Source organism: Loxodonta africana, chromosome 18 (assembly GCF_030014295.1).
Source record: "Loxodonta africana isolate mLoxAfr1 chromosome 18, mLoxAfr1.hap2, whole genome shotgun sequence".
NCBI lineage: Eukaryota > Metazoa > Chordata > Mammalia > Proboscidea > Elephantidae > Loxodonta > Loxodonta africana.
Window position 1 is genome coordinate 59,322,402 of NC_087359.1, and position 26,985 is coordinate 59,349,386.

At 38.7% G+C, this 26,985-nt stretch overlaps 1 protein-coding gene and 1 long non-coding RNA gene across 5 annotated transcripts in view; both read left to right on the forward strand.

The window, feature by feature from the left end:
* Positions 1-25,365, forward strand: part of LOC111752501 (uncharacterized) — a 46,928-nt gene extending 21,563 nt beyond the window's left edge. The window contains exons 2-3 of the long non-coding RNA XR_002787405.2: positions 228-380; positions 894-25,365. This is a non-coding gene — a long non-coding RNA (uncharacterized LOC111752501). The remainder of the gene's footprint in view (positions 1-227; positions 381-893) is intronic.
* NLK (nemo like kinase) overlaps positions 1-26,985 on the forward strand; it is a 197,314-nt gene that overhangs the window by 27,365 nt on the left and 142,964 nt on the right. The gene's annotated exons all lie outside the window — the stretch shown is intronic.

Sequence of the window (26,985 nt, forward strand, 5' to 3'; positions counted from 1 at the left end):
AAACCCTATGGGGCAGTTCTGCTCTGTCTTACAGAGTTTCTATGAGTCGGAATCAACTCAACAGCAATGGGCTTTTGTTTTTTTGTCTGTATAAAGAAAGCTCCTAATTCCTTTCTCCAAAGATGATGTTTGTACAGTTAAACTTGTGAAAGTTTTAGCCCTTCATCCCCACAGTTCAGTTAATAGTGTGAAACATCTTATTTACCACTTTTTCTTCTATGATGGAGCTTTTATGAATAGGGGGTTAGCAGAAAGTAATTGTGACGAGATGAGAAACCCTGAAAAGTGACTTTGGAAGTGAAGAAATAATTAAGCTGAATGAAATGGAAAAGAGTATTGATTTACCTGTTGAAAAACTGCAAGCCTTGAGAAAACTTAAGGTAAAATAATGTTTTATGGAAAATCCTATTAAAGTAATGGGTCTGTTCTTTAACCCCTCAAATAGTTTAAATAACCATGCTTTTAGTTAAGTAGTTGGGTAAATGTCCAGATTTAAGATGTCAAGAATAATTTTCTGAACCTAAATGCAGGACTGCAACATTTTTTTTAGTAACTTGGATGAAAACATAGAAGGCTTATCAAATTTGCAGACCAGTGGGAGCCAGGAAGTACGGTTAACAAACTATATGACGAGTGTTCATAGAGAGTGCTACAAGAATGATGGGCAGAAACTGACAAGCAGATATGTAGTAGCGCTAAATGTAAACATCTGAATTTAAAGTCATCTTTAAGTTAGCAGACATGTTTATTAAAAGACCTGTATACCAGGCTCTGAGTGCTAGGGGTACACTAGGAACAAAATTAATACAGGTAGTCCCAAACTTAGGTCAGGGGCCTGTTCCTGTCAGTTCTGACATAAGTTGAATACCTTTTTTTTTTTTTATTTTTCATAGCCTGCTATAGGGCAGTGTTTTGAACAGTAAATCATAACATTGAACATCTGCATGTGAACATCTGAGAATGACAACATCAGCAAATTACCTGCTGTAACGTTGTATGTAGTACGTATTACTAAGGGTAAGATGTAGGGGAAAAAAAAAAAGCCAGATGGCCATAAATGCGGTTCATTGTAACTCGAATACAACGTAAGTTAGGGTCTACCTGTATGATATTAAGCAGTGAAGACAGACATTAAACAGATTATTTTGAGTACACAGTCCCTTAAGATAGTCTATCTAGATAGTCTATCTCTTCTATAAAATAAAGATTATAGTAATAAGGCTCTCAGGTTCTTGTGAGAATTAAATGAGATTATTGTTGTTGCTAGGTGCTGTCAAGTCACTTCTGACTCATAGTGACCCTGTGTACAGCAACAAAAAAAAAACACCGCCCAGCCCTGCTTCATCCTCACAATCATTCTTAGGCTTGGGCCCATTGCAGCTGCTGTGTCAATCCATCTTGCCAAGGCTCTTACTCTTTTTCACTGACCATCAACTTTGCCAAGCATGATGTCCTTCATCAGGGACCAGTCCCTCCAGATAACAAGTCCAAAACACGCGAGCCTAAGTCTCGCCGTCCTTGCTTCTAAGAAGCATTCTTGCTGTACTTATTTCAAGACAGATTTGTTTGTTCTTTTGGCAGTCCAAGGTATAGTCAGTATTCTTTGCCAAGACCATAATTCAAATACCTCAGTTCTTCTTTGGTCTTCCTCATTCATTGTCCAGCTTTCCCACGGATGTGAAGTGATTGAGAATACCATGGCTTGGGTCAGGCACATTTAGTCCTCAAAGTGACATATTTGCTTTTTAACACCTTAAAGAGATGTTTTGCAGCAAATTTGCCCAGTGCAATACACTACGTCATTTGGTTTCTTGCCTGTTGCTTCCATGGCCGTTGATTGTGGATCCAAGTAAAATGAAATCCTGGACAACCTCAACTTTTTTTCCACTTATCATGATTGGTCCAGTTGAGAAGATTTTGTTTTCTGTATATTGAGGTATAATCCATACTGAAGGCTGTAGGCTTTGATCTTCATCAGTAAGTGCTTCAAGTCCTTTTCACTTTCAGCGAGCAAGATTGTATCATCTGCATATCGCAGGTTTTTAATGAGTCGTTTTCCAATCCTGATGCTGCATTCTTCTTTATATAGTCCAGTTTCTCGGATTATTTGCTCAGCATACAGATTGAATAAGTATGGTGAAAGGATACTACCCTGACACACACCTTTCCTGACTTTAAACCACGCAATATCCCCTTGTTCTGATTGAACGACTGCCTCTTGGTCTATGTACAGGTTCAGCATGAGCACAATTAAGTGTTCTGGAAGTCCTATTCTTCTCAGTGTTATCCATAATTTGTTATGATCTACACAGTTGAATGCCTTTGCATAGTCAATAAAACACAGGTACACATCTTTCTGGTATTTTCTGCTTTCATCCAAAATGCATCTGACATTAGCAATGATATCCCTCATTCCATGTCCTCCTTTGAATCCTGCTTGAATTTCTGGCAGTTCCCTGTCGATGTACTGCTATAACTGCTTTTGGATCACCTTCAGCAAAATTTTACTTGTGTATAATATATATATATATTTTAATAATATTAATGATATTGTTCCATAATTCCCACCTTCTGTTGGGTCACCTTTCTTTGGAATGGGCACAGATATGGATCTCTTCCTGTCAGTTGGCCAGGTAGCCATCTTCCAAATTTCTTGGCATAGATGAATGAACACTTCCAACACTGCATCCGTTTGTTGGAACATCTCACTTGGTATCCGTCAATTCCTGGAGCCTTGTTTTTCTCCAAGGCCTTCAGTGAGCTTGGACTTGTTCCTTCAGTGCCATCTTTTCTTTATCATATACTACCTTCTGAAATGGCTGAATGTTGACCAATTCTTTTTGGTACAGGGATTCTGTGTATGCCTTCTGTCTTCTTTTGATTCTTCCTGCTTCGTTTGATATTTTGTTTATAGAATCCTTTAATATTGCAACTCGAGGCTTGAATTTTTCCTTCAGTTCTTTCAGCTTGAGAAATGCCAAGCATGTTCTTCATTTTTGGTTTTCTAACTCCAGGTCTTTGCACATTTCATTATAATACTTTATTGTCTTCCTGAGCCGCCCTTTGAGATCTTCTCTTCCGTTCTTTTATGTCATCATTTCTTCCATTCATTTTAGCTGCTCTGTGTTCAAGGGCAAGTTTCAAAGGCTCTCCTGACATCCGTTTTGGTCTTTTCTTTCTTTCTAGTCTTTTTAAGGACCTCTTGCTTTCTTCTTATATGGTGTCCTTGATGTCATTCCACAACTTGTCTGGTCTTTGGTCATTAGTGTTCAATACGTTAAATCTGTTCTTGAAATGGTCTCTAAATTCAGGCCAGATATACTCAAGGTCACACTTTGGCTCTCATGGACTTGCTTTAATTTTCTTCAGCTTCAGCTTGAACTTGGATATGAACAATTGGTGGTCTGTCACACAGTCAGCCATGTTCTGACTGATACCGAGTTTATCCGTCTGTGGAGGTCTGAGTGTATCATCGCTGTTTATATTGAAAAAAGGTGTTGACAATGAAGAAGCCATTGGTCTTTCAAATTTCTATCTTGAGATCTCTTTCTATTACCAAGACCGTATTTTCCAACTAGTTACCCTTCTTGGAGTCCTGATAGTGCAGTGATTAAGAGATTGGCTGCTAACCAAAAGGTTGGCAGTTTGAATCCACCAGCCAACCCTTGGAAATCCTACGGGGCAGTTCTACTTTGTCCTGTAGGGTCTCTATGAGTCGAACTTGACTCGGCAGCAATGCAGTTTTTTGGTTTGGATCCTTCTTGTTTCCAGCTTTCCCATTCCAATCACCAGTAATTGTCAGTGCATCTTGATTACATGTTTGATCAATTTCAGACTGTAGAAGTTGGTAAAAAGCTTCAATTTCTTCATCTTTGGCCTTAGTGGTTGGTGCATAAATTTGGATAATAGTCGTATTAGCTGATCTTCCTAATAGGCGTATGGATCCTATCACTGACAGTGTTGTACTTCAGGATAAATCTCGAATTGCTCTTTTTGACAATGAAGGAGATGCCATTCCTCTTCAATTTGTCATTCCATGCGTAGTGGACCATTTTCAGCTCACTAATGCATAGGATATCAATCTTTATGCATTCCATTTCATTTTTGACGACCTCTCATTTTCCTAGATTCATACTTCGTACATTCCATGTTCTGATTATTTATGGATGTTTGCAGCTGTTTCTTCTTGTTTTAAGTCAGCAGCTAAAGGTCCTGAAAGCTTTAGGCTATCTATGTCTTAGCCATTTAGCGCTGCTGTAACAGAAATACCATAAGCCATGGCTTTAACAAAGAGAAACTTATTCTCTTAAAGTCTAGGAAGCTAAAAGTCTGAATTTAGGGTGCCAGTTCCAGGGGAATGCTTACTGTCTCCATCAGCTCTGGGGGAAGGTCCTTGTCATCAATCTTCCCCTGGTCTAGGAGCTTCTCAGCACAGGCACCCAAGTCCAAAGGATGTGCTCTGCTCCTAGCACTGCTTTCTTTGTGCTATGAGTCCTCCTGTCTCTCTGCTTGCTTCTCTTTTTTGTATCAGAAGAGATTGGCTTAAGACACAATCTAATCTTGTAGATTTAGTTCTGCCTCATTGACATAACTGCCACTAATCCCACTGTATTAACATTATAGAGGTAAGATTTACAACACATAGGAAAATCATATCAGATGACAAATGGTAGACAATCAAACAGTACTGAAAATCATGGACTAGCCAAGGTGACATACATTTTTGGGGGACACAGTTTAATCTATGACATATGTTGTTAAGGTCGACTCTATTTTCAGGAGGCAGCTCTGCCCCAGTCATATTTTGAGGGCCTTCCAACCTGCGGGGCTCATCTTCTGGCACTGTATCAGACAGTGTTCTGCTGCTGTTCATAAGGTTTTTTACTGGCCGTTTCTTTCAGAAATAGACAGCCAGGTCCTTCTTCCTAGTCTGTCTTCATCTGGAAGCTCCACTGAAACCTGTCCACTATGGGTGACCCTGCTGGTATTTGAAATACCATTGGCATAGCTTCCAGTATAACAGCAATAAGCATGCCCCCACAGTACAACAAACTGACAGATGAGAATGCATGTAAAATGCTTTAGTACAGTGTCTTTCCCATACTAACGCAGTGCCATCGTAACACTCAACAAATATTAGCTATTTTTATTGCTACCTATTAGCACTTATCATCTTTGTTTTATGGAGTAAAACAGGGTGATAACGGTACCTAGACTAATTGTGAAACCAAGAAAGCTTCCTTGACACACCCCTACTTTGAAGAAGCTTGTACTTAAATCTTTCTAAACAAGTTAAGTTAAAATGTTCATACAGATATGCACAGGATGCTGACTGCGGGAAGGCACAGATGGGGTACCCAGGGGCTCAGTGTTGTATAATTCTAGGGGACACTTTACACGGTATTACGTTTCGAATGATACCTCTTGTAGTTAATCAAGGCATTTCTTGGGTGGCCTGAAACTTTCATAGTAGGCCAAATTAGGGGGAGTGATACCTGAGTTAAAATTTGATGGTACAAGGGTCAGGGGATGAGGGAGAAGGAAATCTCAGGCAGAGGGAATTTCGTGTACAAAGTTATGGAGACATGAGAGATCATGGTATATTTGGGGACCTGGAATTAGTTCGTTATGGCCAGAATGTAGGATGAGTGATTGCTAAGGGGTGAAATTAAGAGGTCAGATTATAAAGGATCTGGCTTGCTGTATTAATAATACCTATAGATTTTTTTTTATAGGTTTATCTGAATCTAGGAAGCCATCGAATGTATTAAACAGATGATTAAAATGATCAGATTTATATTTAAAAGGGGGCTCAGGCAGTACTGAGGAGAATTGTTTACAGTGGAAGCGGGCCTGGAAACTGGGAGAAGGCCGCTAAATGTGGAGCACAAACTGTTAATTACGGGTCGGCGGTGATAACTGAGTGCCTTTCCTCTTAGCCCATCACATTCTCGAGGCTCATCCCTAGACATTTAGAAACTTTTATGGCAATTTGACATGGTTCATGGTCGTGCTGGGCCTTCAGTGTTGTCTCCCTTACCTCCAGTCAGTTTCTTTTCTCCACTGCCCACAATAGCTATTTCAAACCTCTGCCACTTTCAGGTGCCTTCTCCACCCCTTTCTCACTTTCTGCAGATGCTCATCCTTTCTTTCACAGAGAAAATAAAGCCAATGGACACAGGAACTGGATGACTTCTTGTTTCACCCACAGACAAATACATGTGTCAACCTGTATCTTTCCTCCACTTTTCTATCTCTGGATTCTGTTCTCTTCTCATTTTCCCAGGGGCTTTGCCCCTGTTATCTTCTTCTCTCAGTTTTTCAACCCCTGCCTCTCTAAAGAACCTTTCCCCTTAGCCTGTAAACTTGCCTAAGGCTCACCCTAAATTCAGTCTTCATCATCTTCTACAATGTCGTCCTAACTTCCCTATTTCTCTTCACAGCCAAGCTCCTTGTGAAAGAGTAGTCTTCAGTCACTCTCTGTTCCTTAACCTCTTATTTACCCTTGAGCCACTGTACACTCATTTCTACATACCATATAGCTTCAACTGCTCAGATAAATGACCAGTTACCTACTATTAACTACAGCTGGGTACCAAATCCAACCGGCACGTTTCAGTCTTTATGACTTATGTTGCATGTATCAATAGTTCGTTCCTTTTTTATTTTAGTTTTTATGTTTAGGTTAGTTTTCCATCTCAAATTAGGTTTTGCATATGGAATGAAATAAGGGTTTGAGGTTTTTTTGGTGATTGTTTTAATACTGACAACATATTCTTACAGCACCTTTTGTTGAAAATACTTAGCTTTTTTTACTGAACTGCCTTGCTCTGCTGTGGAAAATCAGTTGACTGTGTAAATATAGTCTAATTCCAGACTTTCTATTCTGTTTCATTGATCTTTTGTCTATTCATATGCTAATGTCACACTGTCTTGATTATTGTAGCTTTAGAGCAGGGCTTCTCAACCTCAGCACTGTTGACATTTTGAACCTGATAATACTTGGCTGTGGTGGGCAGTACTGCGTATTGAAGTATATTAGCAGCATCCTTGGCCTCTACCTGCTAGATGCTAACAGCATCCGCCGACTTGTGACAACCAAAAATTTCTCCAGACAATGCCAGATGTCCCCTGGTGGGGCAAAATCACCCTCAGTTGAGAACCACAGCTTTAAAGTATTTCTTGAAATTAGGTAATGCAAGTTATCCAACTTTCTTATTCTCATTCAGGATTGTTTTGGGTGTTCTAGAACCTTTGCATTTTCATATCATTATGGAGTTAGTTTGTTAGTTTCTACAAAAAATCTGTTGGGATTTTGATCAGGATGGTATTAATACTACAGATCAAATTGAAGAGAATTGACAACAAAATTGAATCTTCCAATCCATGAACATGATGTATCTCTTCACTTCTTTATGTCTTTAATTTTTTCCAGCAGTATTTTTGAGTTTTAAGGTCTTACACATATTTTCTTAAATTTACCCCTAAGTATTTTATATTTTTTGATATTGTTGGAAATGGTATTTTTAATTTCATTTTCCAATGTCATTAACTAGTTGTAGGCCCTCTTGCCCTGCCCCCAACCCTATATTCAATTAAGGCAGCAGCCCCTTTGCTCTATCCTACATGAAGGCACCATGAGAAAGAACTGGCAGGATAGGTGTAGACTTGTGCGGGTCCTGGAGACCCTTAGGTTTCTAATCAACCAACCCATGGTCAGCCTATAAAAGTTTCCATTGGTTTCTCCGTAAGCCCCGCAGTGGCTAGTTTGTTCCTTCTCCCACTGTGACTCTGTGGCAATGGGCTCGGGCCCACTGTGCCTCAGGTAAGAAAGGGGCTTTGGGAGTTTTATCTTTTAGCAAGGGCTTGTTCCCTTCTGGAATTTAATTCATTTATATTTCTTTGAGTTCTCAGCTTTCTTGTTTACAACCAGCCAACAAACAAAAACTGATTTTGTTGCTTATCCAAACTTTTTACTTTGTTAGGATGGGAGGGAGAAATCTCTTGTTTTTTTCTATATCCCTACTGGCAATAGTTAACTCACTACTGGTTTTCTGTTACAATGTTTTTCTGTTTAACAGCTTTGCTAAGAACCAAAGCCAGTAAAGACCCTTTATTCCCATCATATTTCTCTGCAGGGTGCGTTTTCTCCTTTTTCATGCACCAAGAATGCAGCCATTTGGGGAATCCTGACATATAGGCATTGTTAATCCAAACTGCTCCCTGGTAGGGCCCCAGGTTTAGTTGGCTTCCTGTCATTTCTACAGATAGCCCATCAAAAGCTAGACTCTTGTCCACCAAGGAGTGACTAGTAGCCCCAGGGAAAACTCTGCCTATAGTTTACTCACCCTTGTGAATTTGTTTTCTTGTTTCTGCCCTCTAGGAATTCCTTTACTTCCCCCTCAAGGTTAACCACATATTTGGAAAGACAAAAAAACAAAAAAGCACTTTTTTTTCCTCAATATATTTTCCAGTGTTTTTAGGTACATTTTCCACCCTAATTTTCTTTTGTCTTATACTCAGTGTATCTTTGGAAGTTACTTCTAGTTCGTTTGTATGTGTGTGTGTGTGTTTTTTAATGTGGCAAGATATATATTATAAAGGAAAAAATAAAGTCCACATTCAGCCCTAAGTTGAAGCTAAGAATGTCCTTCCTTGACTTCAGCTGTGGAAATGCACCCTACTCTTCACTCATTTCAGATGTTGCTTCTTCTAGGTGTTCCCAGTTTACTCCCCTTCTGGCTCAACTCCCGTCCTCATTTATACCCCCAGGTAGAATTACTCTTGTACATTTGTTTCCTGCTGCTTTATACATATCTTTCTTGGAGATATCCTGTAGACATAAAGCTAGAGACTGAATATTTGTCTGTGTCACTAGCTGCCAGGTTGATTCTGACGTAGGGCGACCCAATGTGTGAGACAGTAGAAAGTCCGTGTGTGGTGCAAGTGGCTGATGCACTTGCTGCTAACTGAAAGGTTGAAGATTCAAGTTTACTCACAGTCACCTCAGAAGAAAGACCTGGCGATCTACTGCCTAAAAGTCAGCCATTAAAAACCCTGTGGAGTGTAGTTATACTCTTAAACACATGGGGTAGCCATGAGTCAAAGTTGCCTCAATGACAATGGGTTGTTTCTTTGTTTGTTTTTTAGCATATGATAGGCTTTACTAAAGTTTATGCACCATTCAGCTTCGTTTGTATCACCAAGGATGTATTTTTGAAACTATTGATCTTCTTTGTTTCCAACTTCTGAATTCCAATCTCCAGTAATTATCGATCTTGATTACATGATTGATCAATTTTGGACTGCAGTAGTTGGTAAAAATCTTTGGTTTCTTCGTCTTCGGCATTACAGGTTGGTGTGTAAATTTGAAATATGGCTTTGAAAATATGTCCTTGGTGATAGAAATGATGCTGGAGATTGCAGTATAGAATTTTGCAAGACCAACCACCTATTTATTGGAAATACCATTTTTCAACACCGTAAACGTTGACTGTACACGTGGACCTTGCCAGATAGAATACACAGAAATCGAATCAACTACATCTGTGCAAAGATGATGGAGAAGCTTGATATCATCAGTCAGAACAACGCCAGAGGTCGACTGCAGAACAGGCCATCAATTGCTGATATGCAAGTTCAGAATGAAGCTAAAGAGAATTAAAACAGGTCCCCCCCCCCCCAAAAAAAAAAACCCACTGCTGTCGGCTTGACTCCGACTCACAGCAACCCTATAGGACAGGGTAGAACTGCCCCATTGAGTTTCCAAGGAGTGCCTGGCGGGGTCAAACAGTTGACCTCTTGGTTAGTAGCTGTAGCAGTTAACCCCTACGCCGCCAGGGTTTCCAAAACAGGTCCAGGAGAGCCAAAGTAGAACCTTGAGTATTTTCCACCTGAATTTAGAGACCATGTCAAAAATAGATTTGCCACATTGAACACCAATGAGTGAAGACCAAGACAAGTTATGGGATGACATCAAGGACATCATGCATGAAGAAAGCAAAAGGTTCGTTAAAGAGACAGGATAGAAAGAAAAGACCACAATGGATGTCAGAAGAGACTTTGAAACTTGCTCTTGAACGTAGAATAGCTGAAGCGAATGGAAGAAATGACATCAAAGAGCTGAAAGAAGATTTCAGAGGGCAGCTCTAGAAGAAAAAGTATGATAATGAAATGTGCAAAGACTTGGAGTTAGAAAACCAAAAGGGAAAAACACGCTCAGCATTTCTCCAGCTAAAAGAATTGAAGAAAAAATTCAAGCCTTGAGTTGCAATATTGAAGGATTCTGTGGGCAAAATATTGAATGACTCAGGAAACATCAAAAGAGGATGGAAGGAATACACAGTCACTGTACCAAAAAGAATTGGTCAGTGTTCAGCAATTTTAGGAGGTAGCATATGATCAAGAACCGATGGTATTGAACAAAGAAGTCCAAGTTGCATTGAAAGCATTGGCAGAAAACAAGGCTTTAGGAATTGACGGAATACCAGCTGAGACATTTCAACAAATGGATACAGCATTGGAAGTGCTCACTCATCTATCGCAAGAAATTTGGAAGACAGCTACCAGGCTAACTGACGAAGAGATCCATGTTTGTGCCCATTCCAAAGAAAAAGTGATCCAACTGAAAGCTGAAATTATCGAACGATATCATTAATATCGCACACAAGTAAAATTTTGCTGAAGATTATTCAAATATGCTTGTAGCAGTACGTTAACAGGGAACTGTCAGAAATTCAAGTTGGATTCAGAAGAGGACATAGAATGAGAGATATCATTGCTGATGTCTGATGGATCTTGGCTGAAGGCAGAGAATACCAGAAAGATGTTTACCTGTTTTTTACTGACTATGCAAAGGCATTCAACTGTGTGGTCATAACAAATTATGGGTAACATAGGTAAGAATGGGAAGTCCAAAACACTTAATTGTGCTCATGAGGAACCTGTACGTAGACCAAGAGGCAGTTATTTGAACAGAACCGGGGGATACTGCATGGTTTAAAATCAGAAAAGGTGTGTGTCAGGGTTGTATCCTTTCCCTGTGCTTATGCAATCTATATGCTGAGCAAATAATCCAAGAGCTGGACTATATGAGGAAGAACATGGCATCAGGATTGGAGGAAGACTCATTAACAACCTGCAGTATACAGATGACACAGCCTTGCCTGCTGAAAGTTAAGAGGACTTGAAGCACTACTGATGAAGATCAGCGACTACAGCTTTCAGTATGGATTACACCTCAATATAAGGAAAACAAAAATCCTCACAACTGGACCAATAAGCAACATCATGATAAATGTAGAAAAGATGGAAGTCATTTTATTTGGATCCACAATCAATGCCCGTGGAAGCAGGAAATCAAACGACATATTACATTGGGCAAATCTGCTGCAAAATACCTCTTTAAAGTGTTAAAATGCAAAGATGTCACTTTGAAGGCTAAGATGTGCCTGACCCAAGCCACCATATTTTCAGTTGCCTCATTTTTTTCATATGAATGGGAAAGCTGGACACTGAATAAGGAAGACTGAAGAATTGATTCTTGGAATGATGTTGTTGCTGAAGCATGTTAAATACACCGTGGACTGCCAGAAGAACCAACAAATCTGTCTTGTTGCCCTGGTGGCACGGTGGTGAAGAGCTATGGTGAACTACGGCTGCTAAACAAAAGTTTGGCAGTTCGAATCTGCCAGGCGCTCCTTGGAAACCCTATAGGGCTGTTCTACTCTGTCTTACAGGGTCCCTGTGAGTCAGAATCAACTAGATGGCAATGGTTTTTTTTGTTGTTGTTGTTAAGGAAAGACCAGTCCTTAGAGAAGGACCCATGCTTGGTAAAGTACAGGGTCAGTGAAAAAGAGGAAGATCCTCAATAAGGTAGATTGACACGGTGGCTGCAACAACGGGCTCAAGCATAACAGTGATTATTAGGATGGCTCAGGACTGGGCAGTGTTTCATTCTGTTGTACATAGGGTCACATTTATCATTTGTCAGAACTGACCAGACGGCAACTAACAACAACAACAACAACAAAATTTGTGGAATTGAGTTCTCAAAATCTTTACAACAACTCTTGAAACTTTAAGCTTCTAGCTAGGACTGTTATAATTTAATTTGCTGTTTTCAGAAGGAGAAATAACTTTTATAGCAGTTAAAGTTTATTTAACATGCTGAAGTTAAAATAATTTTATTTGGTTTTTTGGGACTACATAAAATAATGGCACATTTACCATTGGTGGCATCTTAAGTTTAATGAGTTTGTGATATAATTTTACGTTGATCGTTGTGACATTGCCTGGGCTGGTCATATTTATTTAAGAAGAGATTAAAGTGTTACCAGCCTTACAATCTTTAGAGGGGCTTGGAGCAGATGGAGATTTGGATCCCAGTTCTACATCTTAGCACATTTTAAAATTATGAAATATGTAGAGTTTTCTTGGAGACAGAACTTTGTGTCTGGAATATTGGAGAAATTTTTTTTTGCCTTTGGGGCACTGTTTTTAAAATGAAAAAAGGGGTAGTTTCCCAAATGACCTTGATTAATTTGTGACCCTGTGTATGGGTAGGGGGTGGGGGAGGTTATTTCCCATTGCCTTAATTTAAATCCTTCTTTCTAAAGGAGAATTACGTAGTTATTTTGTGGCTATTGTATATTGTCCTGCAGTAAGAAAAAAAAGATCTAAAGAGCTCTGGGTGTCCACTGGAGAAGTTGATATTATAAACACAGCCCTTCTGCGTAGCATCCTTTTACAAATGTGAAGATATACAGATGGGGAAAAGAGTTAAGTAGTAGGGTGAAAAAGGAAGGTGAGAAGAATTCCTGGTAGAGAGCAAAGACAGATTGGTGAGAAGACGTCTGGAGGAGAGATTGGAATGCCAATGGAGAAGGCACAGATCAAAGACAAAGAGGAGATGCTCACACCAGAGGTGAGGAATGGCCAGGATGGTGCTTAGAGGAGCATGTTTCTCTTGTCGTCTGATATGCCCACTCCATTTTAACATCTCTAAAATTGGGATGTTTCTTATAATCAGTCATATCCCATAGCTTAGTAAACAGTATTTGGTTTTCTTTTTTGGTACTATATAAAATAATGGCACATTTACCTTTGGTGGCATCTTAAGTTTAATGAGTTTATGATATAATTTTACATTGATCATAAGTAGTATTGGCTGTATTAGCCTGTATATTTTACATGATGTTATCTGGCAGGCAAATAAATTGTTTTAAAACACCCCGAAACAGACACTCAGCATTAAACTGATTTGGACAGCTGACTCTGATGTTATCTCAATAGAAACCTCCTCTCTAAAGTGATTTATGTGAAACTAGCAACCACTTTTGTAAAAGGTTCACCACTGAACAGGCTGTATTTGCAGTTTCCAGAAATTCTGAAGCAAATGCAAGTAATCACTAGGTGAAAATCAAAGAAACCTTTTTCCATTCATGCTAGTTGAGAAGGGTCACTTTCCTTGCAGCGCATATTTATTAAGCAAGAATAACTTGTTTGCCAATGTCATGGTATTGCTTAGACATCGTTGGTACACAGTTTATCTCAGGTTCATCTCTGTTTTACCGTAACTGTCAAGCCCACATGAGATGTTGGTGGTTCGGTGGTAGAAATCTCACCTTCTGTGCAGGAGATCCAGGTTTGATGCCGGGCCAGTGCACCTCAATAGCAGCCACCAACCATCCGTCAGTGAGGGCTGTGTTGCTGTGATTTCGAATAGGGTTCAGCAGAGCTTCCGGGTTAAGACAGACTGTGAAGAAAATCCTGGTGATCTGCTTCTGAAAATCAGCCAATGAAAACCTTATGGTTCATGATTGTCGAATCCCTAGCCAATCATGGGGATGGCGCAGCACTAAGCAGCATTTTGTTCCCTTGTGCTCAGAGTTGCCTTGAGTTGGGGGTCCTACTCGACAACAACTAACAATAGCAACGTTGAGCTTGCAGACCTACTTATCTTGTTTTACATTGGGCATTTGAGTAAAAATGCCCTTTCTTAACTTTTTTCCTCTTATTTGGTTGTTGAAAAGCTGAGTCAAATGCGAAGCAGCCTTAGTTAAGGGATATAAAATCTTTTAGCTTACATTTTAGGTATGGACTACCTTACCCTCACTTCATCAGAACTTTCTTACCTATTTTTTTCCATTCTCCAGACTCTTATTTTCTAAATTTTATTTTGTTGCTGTTGAGAATATACACAGCAAAACATGTACCAATTCAGCAGTTTCTACGCATTCAGTTTTGTGACACTGAGTATATTCTTCGAGTTATGCAGCCATTCTTACCCTCCTTTACTGAATTGTTCCTCATTAACATAAACTCACTGCCCCCTAAGGTTCCTGTCTAGTCTTTTAAGTTTCTGTTGTCAATTTGATCCCATATAGATATTACTTAAAAGAGTATAATGCTCAAGGCAGACAGTTTTTATTAGTTAAGCTATCTTTCGATTTTAAGATAATTTCAGGAGATATTTTTGGTTTAAGGTTTAAAGATTACCTCAGGACAGTATTTCAGGAGTTCATCCACCCTCCATGGTTCCAGAAAGTCTAGAGTTGGTGAGAATTTGAAATTCTGTGCTGCATTCCCCCCTTTTGATCAGGATTCTTCTATAGAATCTTTAATCAAAATGTCCAGTAATGGTAGCCAGGTACCATCCAGTTCTTCTGGTCTCATGGAAAAAGGGGCAGTTGTTCATGGAGACAGATAGCCACACAGTCCATATCCTCCTACTATTCCTGACTCATTCTTCCTCTGTTGTTTCAGGTGAATAGAGAACTATTGTGTCTTAGACGGCTGCTTGCACGCTTTTAAGTCCCCAAGCACTATGCAATTAACTAGGAAGTAGAACAGAAGCACTAAACACATTTCTTAGGCCGGTTAACTGGGATGTTCCATGAAACCATGTCACTAAACCTCCAAACCAAGGAACCACATTCCATGCAATGTTTGGTTGCACATAAGCATCCTCAGCAGCTACTCTTTTGGTCATTGTTGTAAATATATCTATGACACAACTTTTGGCAATTCACCTTTTTACAGGGATACAACTTATTAACAGCAATTACAGTAATTGGTCATGCAACTCTAAAAGCAATTTTTTTTTTTTTGAATGTATAATGCTGTATATATATGTCTTAGCTACATTCCATCTGTTTTGGAATGGAGTAGGGTATAAATAAAGGTTCAAAACATCAACAAACAAAATCTATCTTTTAAAAACAAGTTTTCCCATGTAGTGAAAACAGCAGCTTGAGACAGGTAAAGTGTCCATTTTTGTTTCCCTTTTTTCATATGTATCGTAAATGAGGTGAGACGTGTGGAGGAAAGGGGAATTTCGTTTTGCTGATGTTTGGATGATTCTAGTGTTTGGGGTCTAAAAAGGATTGTAAGCTCTTTCAGGTTATTCCTAATTTAGAGATAACCAAAAACCCACTGCTCTTGAGTCGATTTCTGGCTTCATAGCAGCTCTATAGGACAGAGTAGAACTGTCCTGTCAGGACTGCCCCATCCTTCTGCTGTGGAACAACTGGTGGGTTTTGAACCACTGACCTTTGGGTTAGCAGCCGAGTGCTTTAACCCCTGTACTACCAGGGCTCCTTAATGTAGAGATAGACTCGACGGCAGTGGGTTGGTTTTTTTTTTTTTGGTTGGATTTTTAAAGAAAAAGACAATTTAAAAGTTGGGTGATTTTTAAAGTTACTATTGCTTAATTGAAATAATGTGAGAGAGCTGTATTTTTTTCTAACAGAAAAGGTGGTTTTCTCCTGGTAGGTTGCCCGAGCATAGAGAAAGTAGAAAGAAGTGTACCCACATTTCTGTGCATCTGTGTGTGTTTTAAATTGAAAATTAATTATGTGAATAAAATAAAGAGAACCTATAGTTTACAAAACAGTGAAAGGAAAGAAAGTGGGGTGGAGAGGTTTGGTTATCATTATTATTTTATTCAAACACCTGCCTGCTAATCTAACCGAATTGAGCCCAAAGTGCTCCTGGACTCATCTCTCCATTGGCATATTTTGCTGTCTCTCCCTATTTCTTTTCACCTTTGAAGTAACAGTGTAGGTTGAAAGATTGAGAATTGTATTCAGTCAGCGATATAAATAAAATTATACTAATCTAATGTTGTGTGTAATGTCAGCTCTTTTATTATTTACTTTTCTTGCTGCTTTCTTTTGTTAGTACCTATGTTCTCTCCCCCCTCCCCCCCACCTGTCTTTGCTTTGCACTTCTTTTTCTTACATTAGGTACAAATTTCCCCCATCATCCCCGTTTGCCTGCCCTTGGAGATGAAAGTCATTTCTGAGTATTTATTGTCTTAGAATACTTAAAACTATTTCTAATTTTGTGAGACATCTGGCACTATCAGTTAATCCAAAACACTAATCTAGAGATAAAATTAGGCTTCTTGATCAGTTTGATGCTGAAAATACTATTATATTAGCTCTTGCATTAATATGGAGGGAATTAATACGAAAATGTTTGGAAACTTCAGCTTCTTTCCAGTAATATGTTATAATTCATTCATCCTGGAGTTAATAAGCTAACTCTAGATTATTAATCTTGTATTACTATTTTGGGTCATTTTCCTACAAGTTTTGAAAGAATATTAGTTCTTTTTAACAAATACAGATTCATAGAAAGTTTCAGTTTTTTTCTTGGGTATTTTATAGTTGGAATTTATGGAAAAGTTTTTATAAGGACGTTCTACCTTGAAGTATTCATTTGTATTTAAACAATGAAAAGAATAAGCAAAGAAAGTGGCATTGAATGAAGCTTATTAATACCCTATTCAGTCAGCTAAAATTATGAAATAGTGTACTAATTCAATCCAGAAAGTACTGTATATTGTCTTTTTCTCTCAGAAAGCATATGTGATTATTTTTGGTAAAGGCAGCTGAGTGAGAATTTAGATCGTTGCATATCCAATAGAAGGAAATCTAGATATAGTTATTAGAAAAGTTCCTGAATAACATGCCTGTTTTTTAAAGCATTGAAACAAAAATGACTGTAAAATTCTCCTTTGATTATCATACAAAATAGATTGTTGTCATTTTTAATAATAATTTTGACACTTCTGGTCCTGTAGTTGGGTTATATGTTAATTTATAGTGTGTTACTCTTTAAAAAAAGAAATTATATAGGAAAAACCAAAAACCTGTAAAATCTTGGTAACAGAATTGAATAAGGGCTCCTAGCCTATGAAACTGAGGCCTTTTTTTTTTTTTTTTTTTGGAGGAGGGGAGGTTATTCCAGCTGTGGCAGTAGGAAACTTTATCACTGCTGTTATCTCCTTATGCCAGGACAGCTGCAGCGTTCTCAGAGTTGGTCTCCTGATCACCAGTCTCACCCACTCTCCATTTTATTTTGCACCCATTTGCAGGGTTATTGAAGATTAAATGAGATGGTGCATGTAGAGTGCTTGATACAGTGTCAGACTCAGAGTAATCATTCAGTATTTGGTTTGGAGCATCCTCTCTACCCCATTCTTTTAATTGTTAATACAATTCGTCCAAAACACTAGAATGGCAGTTAACCAAGCAAACAAACCTGTTGCTGTCGAGTTGACTCCAACTTATAGCAACCCTATCGGATAGAGTAGAACTGCGCCATAGGGTTTCCAAGGAGCGCCTGGTGGATTCAAACTGCCAGCCTTTTAATTAGCAGCCAAACTCTTAACCACTGCGCCACCAGGGTAAAACCAACCTCAGTCTACCTTCCCAGACTTACTGGGCCAGAGGCTTCAAAGGATCTGAGAATCCCTGAGATTGTGTGTGTAATATTTTGTGTGTGTGTGTGACTTTTTAAAGAAAAGGATCCATTAGCTTTCATCAGATTCTGAAAGTGATCCCTGACCTTCGTCACACCCAAAAAGCTTAGAACCATGGCAGTCTAAAAGAGGTGATTTATTTAAAGTTAAATTTATCCTTGAGCTTGGCTAGGAAGAATTATGATTATTGTTGGAACATAGCACACTTTTGAATGAAGGCTAAGTTCATGTTTCTGCTGGGATGGAGAACCTTGATGAGTGTAGCATTTACAGGCACTTTATATCTTTGAGAAGGAGCCCTGGTAGTGCAGTGGTGAAACACTCAGCTGTTAAACTGGAGGGTCGGCTGTTTGAACCCAACAGCTACTGTGCAGGAGAAAGATGTGGCAGTCTGCTTCCTTAAAGATGACAGCCTCGGAAGCCCTAAGGGGCAGTTCCACTCTGTCCCGTAGGGACGCTATGAGTCAGAGTTGACTCGACGGCAAAAGGTTTTTAGTTCTTTGACTTGTTTGCAGTATGTCGTGGACCAGGTTGGCATATAAGCTTAGGACATAGTTCTGTGATATATTTTGGAAGTTCATTGACAGCAGAAAGCTAGACACCCAAAATGTTAGAACTAGTTGCTTCTAAAAGGTTTTTCTGGTGTGTGCTTTTTATTCAAGGAGCTCGGTTTCTTGAGGTAATCAGTTTTGCTTTTAGACCTGGGTTTTTAAAGAAAAAGTGATAATGGTTATACCTTCTTGGGGAGGTAGTTCTAATACAACATCAAATGATTTTTTAAAATTAGAATGTCTGCATCCCCCAAAACAAAAACAAAACAACAAACCGAAAAGAAGAACTCGAAATCTTTTCCAGGGCAGAGCAAAATCAAATCAAGCTTACCTTTGAGCTTTACCCTGATCTTTAACTGGTGTGTCTGTGGTTAACCCTTCACGTGGGTCGATGATGTGTGTTCTGGGAGAGCAAAGGTAATCAGGTTTTATGTCGATCTGAAAGTTACCCATTATCAGGTTTGCATTTGATGTTGACATCTCTAAGCAAATTCTATGTCCCGAAGCAAATCGCCCTTTAGGAGCATGTGTTGGGAATGCTTTTATACTTCTTATCACTGAAAGCTTGTTAATTGCACAAGGGGAAGCCTTTTCCCTCCTGAAATTCCATGCTGCTTTAAAAGTAACTCTTTAAATAGAAATATTGCATCTGCAACATATTAAGACTGGCTTCTTCTGACAGGTCCAGACCAATTTTTTTTTTTTAACTTTATTGGCTATATAAAAGAAAGAAAGAAAAAAAAAAACTGCCTGTGTAGCACATAAAATTCATTTGAATTACCTGAATTTTAAGAAAATATTTGGCAAAATGTGTTTTTATAAATCCTAGGTGCCTAATTATGAGGTTCTGCTAATACCTTTCTCCAATCTTATCACTTCCTTTTGTCTGCAACCAGGATCCCTTCCCTTGTGAATAGGACGCTGGGGAAAAGGGTAGGTGGGGTTAAAAGGGAAGCACAATCCCTTGTGTTTCCTGCATCTCTTCTTATTGCTCGATCAGCCTGGATTGTGAGCTGAAATTGAAGAGCAGAATTTAATGTTGACCTCTAAAGTTGATGGTCAAAAAGGGTTTATTTGTCTTCACTAAAGCCTGTCGATTTTTGAATTGGATGGAGTGCTTTGCCTGTAAAAGCTTTGAAATGTAAACATTGAGGAAATAACATTTTATAATGACTAAGTAACATAACATATGCAGGTGCACATCTTAGAATTTTCTCATTTACCCTAAAACCTATACTAAATTATCATTTAGGAAGGAATTTTTAGCTATTAGAATGGGATAGACTGTGTGGTTTAATACCACAGTTTCTACTGTGGTCCTTCCTAAAAGCATTTTTGGTTGATCATAAAAACACGGTACGTAGAGGATTGTCTTTTGGGAATAATAGTCATGTGGTTTAGAAATAAGCAGAGGAAAAGGACACCCTTACGTTGTTACATTAAATCTGCCTTTTTCCCACGCTGTCATTACTGTAGCACCTCCTCTGCTGCTTGGCAGGTAGAACATTGTCTTGTGTTAAGTCTTCCACTTGTTTTCAGAATTATGTGGGTGCACCAGTGAAAAGCCTTGATTTCTGAGTCTAGTTTTATTTGTTTACTTGAATTACTACATTGAAAGGTTCCGTCCCCTTCGTGGTGTCAGTCTCCTTTGTGTATGTTACAGTCCTAACAGGACCTTGTAGGCGATTGATCAATATTCATTGAATTAATATATTAACATTTATCATTCTAATTTAGATAACACAAGAATTTGTATATGGAGATTGTGGTTACTTTTTAGCCAGATATATGCTTTTGGAATAAAGAAGAATATGATTTTAAGTGATATTGACAGGAGGTTAGCAGAAAGGAAAAGGTTGCTGTACTAGATTATTACATAAATTTAAAATACAGAGTCTAAGCCTTTGTAGTGATTGTTAACCAGGGTGTGCATCATATGTCTGCCTCCCAGCCCAGACCTGCTAAATCCAAATCTCCGGAGATAGAGACATCCATTTTCAAACAGCTTTATCAGTGGTTCTGATATGTGTTACTATTTGCAGGTACATTTTGTGATAGTTTTGTAGCAATTAATCATTACTCTATGTGACATGGATTTTAACATATTTGAAGTTTTGAACAAAATGTCCACAAGTCATGAGCACATTCATTGTTTAAAATCTCAATGGCCATTCAGTAGATGTTAAGTTCTTTCACCTTTCTCTTAGAAGTGGGATTTTCATGCTAGTATCAAATAACCCTGAAAATGCTTTGCGTGAACATCAGGTAACATACAGATATGAAGAGAATAGACAGATGTAGCCACAGAGGGGAGGTTTAAGAAGTGTTGAGTAGTCTCCATACTTTCCTCCTAGATAGAGAGCTTTCCTGAGAGCTAACCCTAGCACAATGCCTAGCACATAACAAATGTGGAAGGAATGAACCATATGATACAGTTGGTTAGGACCATGTGGATCATCCATTAGATCCAGTATTTGAGAAGACTGAAGGGCCAGTGGGGTTAGGTGTAGTGGGTTTAGCACAGGGCTTGGAACCGATTTGTTTCAGTCTGAACCCCTGCTGAGAATTTACATTTCTAATAAGTTCCCAGGGATGCTAGTGCTGTTGGTTTGGGACCAATTCTGAGAACCACTAGTAGAGCAGTCATCCTCAAAATTTATTGTATGTAAGAATTACCTGATGATCTTGTTAAAAATGTAGATGCTGATTTAGTATATCTGAGGTAGAAATGCAAGTTCTTAGCAGGGGTTTGAACTCAAATGAACTGATTCAAAGCCCTGGTTTAGCGTTGGACACAGAGGTAGCAATCTGGCTTCTCATTTGAGATCTGCACTTGGCGGTTGTGTGACTGTGAGCACCTTCTTTAAACTCCTCTCTGCCCTTCCCCCCAGTATTGTTTCTCATCTGTGAAGTAAAGGTGAAAGAACGTACCTTACATGGTTGTCATAGGGTTAAATGAGATTCAGTATGTGAAAAGCTTTAACACAGTAGGTAGTCAGGGAACGTTGCACCACACACACCTATTGATAGCCTCTTCACTGGCTTATAAGGGTGAAGTAGGTTTCTTGAATTAGAAGATACTGTTTTGTTAAGTGTCTAACCTAGAATCTGAAAGTCAGTGAGTGATAGAGCCAGGAATAGAAAGAACTCAGCCTCCTAACTGCCAGTCCAAAAAAGAGTCAATGATGAAGGTTAAGACTTCTGAATTGTCTGGGCTGTAACTTGTTAACAGGCTATAAGTTTTGTACCATCATTGCTTTTTGTATTTTTTATAATATTGTGCATGCTGCACAAATCAATTTCAGTGCATTAAAATTCAGTATATGATTAATCAGAAAAAGGGTTGCTAGGAAAATTGACTTATGTGAACAGCCCAAGATTTTTAATTTATCTGATTGTGGAAGAATAATCACTTTTTTTTTAATGCCTTTTTCCTCCCACTGACACTATTCTGTTAGCAGGTTTTTCTGACAGATATTCATGGAGTAAATGAAGTTTATCCCTACCCACAAAAAGGAAGTTTCTAATACATTTCTTTCCCCAAAAGGCATTTTTCACATCATTCACGAATAAATAACTAAATTTAGACTAAAGTAGAAAGTCAGCGAAAACAAGGGAAACCTCAGTGAGGTTGATTGACACAGTAGCGGCAACAGTGGACTCAAACTTGAAGTTGATGGAGGACCTGGCATTGTTCTGTTTGCCATGAGTTCCCCATGAGTTGTTGACTCAACAGCAACTAACAATAACAACAGACTTAGAAAAGAGGGGAAAGTATATATTTCTATTTATTAGGCTTATTCTAAAAAATAACTAGAGTGTGTTTTATAACATTATGGCTCAAAATGCACTAACTTGAAATGTGTTTTTATAACATATAGGATGCAGAGCCAGGTGTCTACCTGGGTACTGTCTTGCCTTGAGAATGACTGCATCTTTCTTGTGGGGTAGGCATTAATTGGTTAACTGAGGTAGTTTACTTGGTATTCATAGCAAATACCTCTTCTGAGGTTCTATAAATACTGGAATTGTCATTTTTCTTCACTAAACATGTAATGGTTTCTAAAAGTCACTATAACCTTTTAACCCCCACATGTCTGTGAGTTTGTCATACTGTGGGAACTTGCATGTTGCTGTGATGCTGGAAGCTATGCCACCGGTATTCAGATACCAACATAAACATTGATATCACCCACGGTGGACAGGTTTCAGCTGAGCTTCCAGACTAAGACAGACTAGGAAGGACTTGGCAGTCTACTTCTGAAAGGAATTAGCCAGTGAAAACCTTATGAATAGCAGTGGAACACTGTCTGATATAGTGCCAGAAGATGAGCGCCCCAGGTTGGAAGGCACTCAAAAGACAACTGGGGAAGAGCTGCCTCCTCAAAGTAGAGTTGACCTTAATGATGTGGATGGAGTCAAACTTTAGGGACCTTCGTTTGCTGATGTGGCACTATTCAAAATGAGAAGAAACAGCTGCAAATATCCATTAATAATTGGAACGTGGAGTGTATGAAGTATGAATCTAGGAAAATTGGAAATCATCAAAAATGAAATGGAACACATGAACATTGATATGCTGGGCATTACTGAGATGAGATGGACTAATACTGGCTGTTTTGAATCGAACAATAATACGATCTACTATGCTGGGAATGACAACTTGAAGAGGAGTGGCATTGCATTCATCATCACAAAGAACATTGCAGGATCTATCCTAAAGTACAACACCGTCAGTGAAAGGATAATATCCATATGCCTACAAGGAAGACCAGTTAATACGACATTATTCAAATTTACACACCAACCACTAAGGCCAAAGATGAAGAAATTGAAAATTTTTACCAACTTCTGCAGTCTGAAATTGATCAAACATGCAGTCAGGATGCATTGATAATTACTGGTGATTGGAATTCGAAAGTTGGAAACAAAGAAGAAGGTTTGGTAGTTGGAAGTATGACCTTGGTGATAGAAACAATGCCAGAGATTGCATGATAGAATTTTGCAAGACCAACAACTTCTTCATTGCAAATACCTTTATCACCAATGTAGACAGTGAATATAGGTGTGGATTTTGCCGGATAGAATACACAGGAGTCAAACCAACTACCTCTGTGGAAAGACAATGGAAAAGCTCAATATCATCAGTCAGAACAAGGCCAGAGCCCAACTGTGGAACAGACCATCAATTGCTCATGTGCAAGTTCAAGTTGAAGCTGAAGAAAATTAGAACAAGTCCACGAGAGCCAAAGCATGACATTGAGTATATCCCACCTGAAGTTAGAGACCATCTCAAGAATACATTTGACACTTTGAACGCTAATGACCAAAGACCAGACAAGTTGTGGAATGACATTAAGGACATCATACGTGAAGAAAGCAAGAGGTCATTAACAAGACAATAGAAAAGACCAAAATGGATGTCAGAAGATTCTGAAACTTGCTTTTGAACATTGAGTAGCTAGAGCAAAAGGGAAAAACGATGAAGTAAAAGAACTGAACAGAAGATTTCAAAGGGTGGCTCAAGAAGACAAGGTAAAGTATTATAATCCCATGTGAAAGAGCTGGAGATAGAAAACGAAAAGGAAATAACACAAAACATTTCTCAAGCTGAAAGAACTGAAGAAAAAATTCAAGCCTCGAGTTGCAATATTGAAGGATTCTATGGGCAAAATATTGAATGACGCAGGAAACATCAAAAGAGGTTGGAGGGAATACTCAGAATCACTATACCAAAAATAATTGAATGGCATTCGACCATTTTAGGAGGTAGAGTATGGTCAAGAACTAATGGTATTGAAGGAAGAAGTCCAAGCTGTGCTAAAAACATGGGCAAAAAACAAGGCTCCAGAAATTGACGGAATAGCACTTGAGATGTTTCAACAAATGAATGCAGCACTGGAAGCGCTCACTCATCTATGCCAAGAAATTTGGGAGATAGCTACCTGGCCATCCGACTGGAAGAGATCCATATTTATGCCTATACCCAAGAAAGGTGATCTAATAGAATGTGGAAATTATCAAACAGTATCATTAGCATCACACACAAGTAAAATTTTACTGAAGATCATTCAAAAGAGGCTGTAGCAGGGAACTACCAGAAATGCAGGCCAGATTCAGGAGAGGACATGGAACCAGGCATATCATTGCTGATGTCATATGGATCCTAGCTGGAAGCAGAGAATTCCAGGAAGATATTTACCTGTGTTTTACTGACGATGCAAAGGCATTCAACTGTGTGGATCGTAACAAATTATGAGTAACATGGCGAAGAATGGGAATTCAAGAACACTTAATTGTGCTCATAAGGAACCTGTATATAGATCAAGAGGCAGTTGTTCGAACTGAACAAGAGGATACTATGTGGTTTAAAATCAGGAAAGGTGTGCATCAGGGTTGTATCCTTTCACCGTATCTATTCAATCTGTGTGCTGAGCAAATAATCCAAGAAGCTGGAGTGTATGAAGAAGAATGGGGCATCGGGATTGGAGGAAGATTTATTAACATCCTGTCCTATGCAGATGACACAACCTTGCTGAAAGTGAAGAGGACTTGAAGTACTTACTGATGAAGATCAAAGACTACAGCCTTCAGTATGGATTATATCTCAACATAAAACAAAAATCCTCATAGCTGGGCCAATAAGCAACATCATGATAAATGGAGAAAAGACTGAGGTTCTCAAAGATTTCATTTTACTTGGATCCACAATCAACACTCATGGAAGCAGCAGCCAAGAAATCAAAACACGCATTGCATTGGGCAAATCTGCTGCAAAAGACCTCTTTAAAGTGTTGAAAAGCAAAGATGTCACCTTGAAGATTAAGGTGCACCTGACCCAAACCATGGTATTTTCAGTCACATCCTATACATGTGAAAGCTGGACAGTGAATAAGGAGGACCGAAGAAGAGTTGACACCTTTGAATTGTGGTGTTGGAGAAGAATATTGAGTATACCATGGACTGCCAGAAGAAGGAACAGATCTGTCGTGGAAGAATGCTCCTTAGAAGCAAGGATAGCGGGACTATGTCTTACATACTTTGGACGTGTTATCAGGAGGGATCAGTCCCTGGAGAAGGACATCACGCTAGGTAAAGTACAGGGTCAGTGAAAAAGAGGAAGACCATCAATGAGATGGATTGACACAGTGGCTGCAACAATGGGCTCAAGCATAACAACAATTGCGATCATGGCGCAGGACCGGGCAGTGTTTAGTTCTGTAGTACGTAGGGTCACTATGAGTCAGAACTGACTGGATGACACTTAACAAAAACAAAAACATAACATGTTAAAAATCATTTTTTAAAGTAAGTACAATATTTACATGGTTTAAAATTCCAAAGATAACAGAGGGTTTGCAAAGTTTTCTTCTCTTATCTGCTTCCCCAGTCACCCAGTTACCCTTCTTAGAGGGAAAAAGAAAAGAAAAGAAAAAAAAAAAAAGTTGCTAGTTTCCTTTAAGGGTCCTTACTGGAAATTGTACATAACAATTCCATTTCTATTTCATTGGCCAGAATTGAACCACATGGCCACAAGAGACAGAAAATACAGCCTTCTGGCTGAATGCCTTGCTGAAATTGCACTTCTGTTCCTGAGGGAAAGGGGGATAACTGCTATTGAATGGTAACTAGAAGTCTTTCCCTAAGATTGTTCCAAAGTTTGATTACACTGTTGAAGAAGGAATAGTATGAGAGTTCCCATTTTTCTGTTCCTTCTTCAACAGTGTAATCAAACTTTGTAATTTTCCCTAATCTGTTAAAAGAAAAATGGTATGTTGGTGTAGGTTTTTTTTTTTTTTTTTGAAGGGAGGTTACCTTTATTAAGATAATAGTTCACATACCATACAATCACCCGTTTAGATCATACAATTCAGTGGTTTTAGTATATTCAGAAGAGTTATGCTACCATCACCACAAATTTATGACATTTTCATCAACCTAAAATGAAACCCTGTAGCCTTTAGCCATCATCCCCCAACTGCCTATCCGCCTCAGCCCTACACAACTACTAATCTACTTTCTGTCTCTAGGGACTTGCTTATCTGCTATTTCTTATAAATGGAATCATACAATATGTGTTCTTTTGTGACTTTCACCTAGTGTAACGTTTTCAAGGTTCATCAGTGCTATAGCATGTATCTGTTACTTCATTTTTATGGCCACATAACATTCCATTGTATGGGTATACCACATTTTGTTTATCCATTTATTAGTTGATGGACATTGGGTTGTTCCCACTTTTTGGCTATTATGAATAAATACTTCTGTGTACAGCTTCATGTACAAATTTTAGGGGGCACTTACGTTTTCATTTCTTGTGGGTATATGCTTAGGAGTGGAATTGCTGGATCATTTGGTAATTGTATGCTTAAGTTTTTGAGGAACTGATGGACCGTTTTCCAAAGTGGCTGCACCATTTTATCTTCCCACCAGCAGCATATGAGGGTTCCTGTTTCTCCACATCCTTGACAACACTTGTTATTACCAGACCTTTTTTATAATAGCCATTCTAGTATGTATGAAGTAGTATCTCATTGTGGTTTTGATTTTCATTTCCCTGATGGCTAGTGATGCTGAGTATCTTTTCATGTGATTTAACTTTGTATTGTGGAAAGATTTTAACAAATACAATATGAGATAGAATAACAAACTGCTGACCCATAT